Genomic DNA, 7663 nt, shown 5'->3' on the forward strand with positions numbered 1-7663 from the left:
ATTTTGTTCAAACGTTAAATCGAGTGAATTTTGAAAAGCTCATTACTCTCGGTTTTTATTCCCCGGGGGGCAAAAAGATGTATCAGACCTTAAGTTGATATATTGGTGGGTGGCATGAAAAGAAACTGAAATTTTGTAGAAGAGTACAAAAGTGAAGATAGAACAAAAAAGGGGGGTTACAACAATAAATTTTTTTGGAAAGGGGAATTTCAACATGGTTTTTTGAATTGCCTTTCCCGGGCAAGTATGATTATCGGGTGATTGTGGATAGATTGACAAAAAGCAACTCTTTTCTTATCGAACTCTCTGGGGAAGATTATCAAGTTTATCTTGGGAATTGTGAGACTTCGGGCATTCAACCCAAATTTACGGATAGGGGGGCCGGTTAAGAATTTTTGAAAATTTTTCCCAAAGAAGGTCTAGGTACTCAAGTAACTGGGCCCAGGCATTTCATCTTTGGGGATGGAAAAAATTTGAACAAACCATACGGCCCGGAGGATATGCTAAGGGCATGTGTTCTGATTTTGAGGGGGTAGTTGGGTGACCCACTTACCTGTCGAATTTACCTACAACAATAGTACCATTCTAGTATCCAAATGGCCGTATGAAGCTATAAGGAAGGAAGTGTAGATCCCCAATGGATGGTTTGAAGTAGAAGTACAACTAATAGGCCACGAGTTGATCCGACAAGCGTTGGAAAAATTCAAGGTGATCAGAAATCGATTGTTGACAGCCAAAGAGTCGCCAAAATCTTTATGGACAACATGCAAAGTGAGACTTAAATTTCAAATTGATAATTGGGTGTTCTTGAAGGTATAAACGATGAAAGGGTGATGAGATTTGGTAGAAGGGAAAGCTAAGTCACAAAATTATATTGGACACAAGATCATCGAAATGAATTAGATGGGTCAAGTAGCTTATGAATTGGACTTTGCCTTGAAGGAGCTTGAACTAGTGCATCCAGTTTTTTTGTCTCGATATCAAAGTAAGTGTTTTGGAGATCTAACAAAGATTGTGCCAATAGATGATGTTGAGATCACGAAAAGCTAGCCTATGAAAGAAGTGCCTATTGCCCGTACTAGACGGAGTCAAGTACGAAGACTTGAATAAGAGGTAACTTGATCCAAAGTCTTGTGGCGGAATAAAAATCAAGAGATGACTTGGGAAGTGGAAGAAGAAGATGAAATCCGTATACCAACGATTTATTTCAGCCCCGGAAGAGATACTATGATGAGACATTGAGATTATGAGGTATGTATGCTTTTCTTTTATGCATATGGGTCGTGTAATAACGACTAATTTTATGTTGCTATTGTGTTGTGGCCACAGTAGGCAATGTTATTATGGGTTGTTGTGACAGGATGGTAGTGCCATATTACAGGGGAGACTCTGGCAAATTTTTTCTAGAATTCCTAATGACTTAACATTCGAGGACGAATGTTCCAAAAGGGGGGAAGAATGTTACATCTAGGAAATTTCCCCTTAGCGTACAGTGAATAGACTAACGAGGGGCATGACGTATACGAGGCTTGGATAAGTAAGAAATAATCTTTAGTGGTCCTAATTAAGATTTGCAAAGACATTTGAGTTGAGGTAAGAAAGTTGTTAAGGAAAGGGAGTTATAAGTTGTGTGTCGGGCAAAATTACGAGTATCAAATTAATGATGACTTAATGAGGCTTTGAGGAAGGGTTATAATGTCCCTTAGATTGCCAATGAAGTGATAAACTAGTGTTAAGAATGTTCTATAAGGATTGGAGATCAAACGAGACGACGGGAACAACTTCGGTGAAACTGTAATATGGCACCTTTCATATATTTCATCCACAAGAAATAAAAGGAAATCAAAGATCGATAACAAGAATTGAAGTGAATCAAGTGTACGAAACCTCCCTAAAGTCATCCAAACCAAGAAAATCCCAAGAAAGGTGAAATAGGGTTTTGGTGCAAGAGGTGTATTACCATTCAAGGCTTATTCCTCCGAGATCTAAGGTGAGTTTCATGATCTTCCCATGTTGTTTGAAGTATTGATAGGTCGAAACACTTGGATTGTAGAAGAGTATAGAAAATGGGTCATAAATGTGTGAATAGTACTATTGTTGAGTAGTAGTTGGAATGAATCATGAAAATGGATGTGTTGAGATTATAAATACGTTATAAATGACGTTTAGAACATGGAATAAGTATTATATGCAAAAGAACACGATAGTGAGCTTTGGTCATGATTATGGAGAATTTGGAGTGAAATTGTGAAATGTGAATAATGTAAATGAATGACGATTGTCGTTTATGATATTGTGATTGTCGTTATGAATGGTTGGGAGTTGGTATGGAATATGGAGGAAGTCATATAAACAAAGGAAACGCTGCCCAATTTTCTCTAGCTTTAGTAAGTACGTTCTTATGATTGTTTAGCTAATGTCGACACGAATTCCCTAGAAGGTATAAATGAGTGCATTAAAGGAGAACGAGCAAGCAATAGAGTAGTTAAACGACAAAGGTATGTAAGGCTCAACCTTTTTTCCTAAGGCATGAATCCTATGTATGATTTTCCTCTTTCTCCATGAATTTCCTATATTCCGAAAGACTAAGAGCCTACGTTCATGAATAGTCATATGAGATAAGAAATACGCTATGAGTACGATAATGATAATGCTAAGTTTAAGCCTAAAGACTCTAGAGATTACGATATGATGAACCTACGAAGTTAATGATGTTGACTACGATCCATGGATACTTTCCCTATGTGTACTCACCTTAAAACGTTAGTCCCTCCAAAGTGAGATATAACGCTTATGATTACTCCATAACGTAATTGGGGGTCCACGACCTTACGTCACCCCGACATGTACCGTAGTTGCTTTCAAGTTCTAATGTATGTTTTAATGATATATGTATGATGATGTTAAGTTATGATAAAGCCATGATATGTCTATGAATTGAATGATAATGATAAGTGTATGATATGTACGATAATATGATTCCACCGCGCCTAAATGGCCGGGCATGTCACCGCAAAGGCGGGCTGCATACGATTCCACCGGGCATGTCACCGCTAAGGCGGGCTGCTATGTTTACACCGAGCCTAGAGGGCCGGGCATGACACCACTAGTGAGCTGCATACGATGGTTACCGGGACGCGGGTTAACGATATGATGACGTATGATTGATATGACGATGCATGTATGGTATGATGATGTATATGCTATGATGATCCCTATGATATGCTATGTATGATATATGTATAAAATGAATCCATACAAAGGTTATGTCTCCATCTATGCCTTATGATTTTCCTATTAAGTTTATTTCATTCCTGCCTTACATACTCAGTACAATATTCGTACTGACGTCCGTTTTCTTTGGACGTTGTGTTCATGCCCACAGGTAGGCAGGGAGACGGTGCAGATCCATAGGGGTTAGTAGCTGATTTGAGAGCACTCCATTTTCCGGAGGTGCCATTGATTATTCTTTTGGTACATATGTATATATTCATGATTTGGGCACGATGGGGTCCTGTCCCGTCCATATGTCTAGTACTCAAGTAGAGGCTCGTAGATACGTATGTGTGGGCAATATGGTCTCACTAGTTCTTATGTATATGTATGTATATATATTATTACGATAGCCTAAAGGGCTTATGTTTATAAAGTAAATATGTTTCAAATGTTACTAGTTTTCAATGATTGTGAGCTGATAATATGAACGAGAGCAGATGAGTAACAGGATGAGCGGTGTTCGGGGGTTAGTCCCGGATACCCGTCATGGCCCGTAGTCGGGTCGTGACAAAGTTGCTTGTACATTTTGACCTAGCAAAAAAGTACAGTGATTTTATTTTGATATACGGTCCGTACTTAATTGTATGGACCGTATCTTATGCCATCAGGGGCAATTTTGTCAATTTGTAATTCTGCATTTTTTGAGATCTTATAAATAGTTTTTCATATGGTTTTGTGTACTATCGATTGTCAGACTTTATTCTTTGACTTCATAGCATTGAATACTTTATTGATTTGAAGCTTTTGAGACAGATTCTAACTTTTTCATCTTTATTCAATACGTAAGCATTATGACTTCTTTAATATTTTGTTGTTCGTTCTTCAATATGAGTAGCTAACTTTAATACTAAGGTTGTGAACCCAATGATGGGTGTTATGTGATTGGGAATTGGGATTGAAATATGCATAATGGGTTGTTAGGGTTTACTTATTCTTTATTCTTCAATGCTAGTTGATGGTTGCAAACATTAGCTTACGCCATAAACCTTGCTTTATTTGGGAAAATAAGTTAGGGTTTGGTAAGAACAAGTAACAAGAACTCGGGGCGCTAACCCTCGTTTAATATTCACTTAGGAATAAGATTAATTTACTTGGCACATATTAACCATTCTTCATATTGACTCTTTTATATTTGGGAAAATCATAAAGAGATAGAGTCCTTACCTATTGGGAAATATTAGGGATTCAATTAGAGGTTAAGAGCATTCGTACAACAATCCATTAGAAGTATATCAAAATCAATACCCATATCATACAATTCATCTAAAGAGGGATACAACCTTGGTTTCTTTAATCCATTCTATTACAATCAAATCAAAATAGTTAGTAAACAAACAATCTTTTACAAATTCAACGGAATACGAAATTAGACTGCAAGAAAGTACTCAACTACATTAGTAACCTTTTCAAACCCTATTTCCTGTGGGATTCGACCTCAACCTAGTTAGGCTACTATATTTAATAACGTCTGCGTTATGCCATTTATTAGGTGTAATTTGAGCGTATCACGCGTATATCACAAATTCAACATGCTCACGACCCAAATGTTCCCTTTTATCGCTAACCTAGAAATATCAAGCGGATTTACGAACCAGCCCTTTACTAAAAGATCACAACTTCCTATTCCCATAATGGTTCAATCACCACGGGTAACTCCTCCCACTTGGCTGAAAGCCAATAGCCATTCTCTTAGAGAACGCTCAAACCAGTTGTCCTTACTCCATCACTACAATGACATCCGGTCGAAACTCTACCTAGCTTGTCATACTCCAAGGCATCATCAGACTTGTCATACCTTGTGCTCCATGCAGGAATACTTTACCATTATGACCATCGTGTCACCAAGCTTGAACCGTTCAAATTCTCTTCAGTACAACTCAACTCCGTAAGGAGAAAGAAAACTCTTTAGATAAACCCCGTAACAAGTCCTACAACGCAAGACCTGATTACCAGGGATCACTTTTCATGTCTTTGTCTTTCCTCAGCTCCTCTTCATAGCCTCACCACGATCACTGATCCTCCCAAGTTTTAACCAGTGTTTTGAAAGGCGTGGGCGTAAGGCGAAACGTTTTGTCTATGCCTTGGCGAGGCGTAAGTTTCGAGGCACGGGGTGTAAGCTTCATGGGTATTTAATTTTTAGTATTTTATAAATTTATAAACTAAGCATATATATAAAAAAAATACATTAAAATTATAAAAAAAAAAAATCAAAAAATTAAATAGTAAAATATATATTTATTATTAGAATGCTAACATGTGCAAGAACCATCAAAATAAATCTTGAAAAAGAGAATAACATAAAGATGCATTACACCAATAACATGACTATGATGAAATATAATAGGAGTTGTAAAAATGATACTCCATCTTAACAATTCAAAGATAAAAATGACAATAATATAAAGTTATTATTTTAAAACCTAAAGCTAGATAACAAATTAAGACTCATTATAATACAAATAGCTAGAATAAAGTCTTCAAAACATTATCTAAACTAGAGTGACACCAAAAGAAATTAAAGAACTAAAAACTATCTTGAAAAGATAAATTGAAGAATGCTACAAAAATCTTGAAGAAAATAAAGCATAAAGAAGGAAAATGCAACCATGGAGGCAGAGTAAGAATTGGAGGAGAAAACTCTTTACTTTGTAGTTTGCACTTTGCATAAAAAGGTCTAAAGTGTATCTGTTACTCCGTAAACAATAAAGAAAAATGATTATGAAATTAGGATAAATAATTAGAACAAACTTTTGTCTTTTTAAGATTTTTAGTTTGAGAATTTAATATGAGTAAACTTTTGCATATTTAACTTTTAAAAAAAGATCTATTAAGTAATTTTGGCTCAAATTTGAAAAAGTTCTCTGGGCTTACACCCCAAATGAACGCTCAAATTGTTGGGACTTACGCTTGGGAAAATGCCCAGAAGGTTGGGGCTTGCCAGTATGCCTCGGGAGCTCGCCTTTTGAAACACTGGTCTTAACTTGTCTTCAAGATACCAACATTAGTAACCTTCCATTACTGAATCGTAGACTTGTCGTACATACAACCGTGTCGTAAGTGTTGTAATAAATCCAGACGATGTTGAAGAATTTCCATACCAATCACACCTCAAGTAAATCATCCTTCATATCTCAAACCTCCTCGAGTGTAGTCTTTAAAGCCGCATCACTTATTACTTAGTTATTTCACTAACCATAAAAATTCAAATCGCCAACTCTCTTTCTATCACCTACTCTACCATAATGCACTTCCTCGACTTTCGAGCAACTAACCGTTAAAGACATGGCGATCATGCATTCTTCGTACCAACACTCCCATTTCCTAGGGATACCACAGAACTAAAGTGTCACGACCCAATTCGGGGTAGCGCGGGCACCTACCTTTCCCACCTCGGTAGGCGAACCCTCTCATTGATTTCACATCAATTAAGTAAAGGTGATTCATTTAAACCAATGATATTTAGAAATAATAGCGGAATGTTACAAAATATTCAATAACCTCAACTATTTATAAGATTACAACAGTACATGATTTGAAACTCGATACACTTTCCCATGACTTGGTCTAGACTAGTACAAAAGTGACTAATAATCTCAGATTACCATTATATTCTAAGACTCAACCTCCATCGCGGAATGAAGTGGGAGGAGGCCTTCCAGATAGGCACCGCACATGTCACACCCTTAATCCGATAGGGTGTGATGGGCACCCGACCCTTACCAAGGGCCGAGAGAACCCGTAGACTTTCGTAATACACATAATCTGCGGGCCACTTCGAACGTGTCAAAATGCAGAAGGAAAATTTTTCGGAAAACAAACATACTTTTCGTCTTTTTCAAAATCAAATAAAATCGTAACCATAAAAAATACGTAAACACATGAAATTCATAACACAATGCGTACCGATACATCGCTTACATAGCGATTTACAAACGGACATCTCATACACACAACACTGTCAAGTAAAGTCTCTAACATAACTCCGAATACCATACAAAGCATTCGACTCGCGGCCTCCGGAGAAATGGAGCTCGCCAATCATTAGGAACATCTTACGCTAACATCATGCGCTCATCAGTGGACACTGCGCGGCATGAAACGCAGCCCCCGAAGAAAAGGGTCGGTCTGAATATGTACCGAGTATGCAAAGCAGAAATACGAAAAAACGAAATCATAATCGAAGTAAAGTGCACCAAACGCGAGCATAATAAGCCGAATACCAAGGTACTTACATCGACCTCCAAATCATACATAAGCTGTGATGTATAAGACAAGTAGGATAATCGAATGTCAAAATGCTTAGCATTCCTTTGAACAACATTTTACGCCTCGTATATCACGAGAAAATCAAACATATCATATGGTGACTTTATCCGATTGCCAGGGC

The sequence above is a fragment of the Lycium ferocissimum genome, chromosome 8, assembly GCF_029784015.1.
Source record: "Lycium ferocissimum isolate CSIRO_LF1 chromosome 8, AGI_CSIRO_Lferr_CH_V1, whole genome shotgun sequence".
Taxonomy (NCBI): Eukaryota; Viridiplantae; Streptophyta; class Magnoliopsida; order Solanales; family Solanaceae; genus Lycium; species Lycium ferocissimum.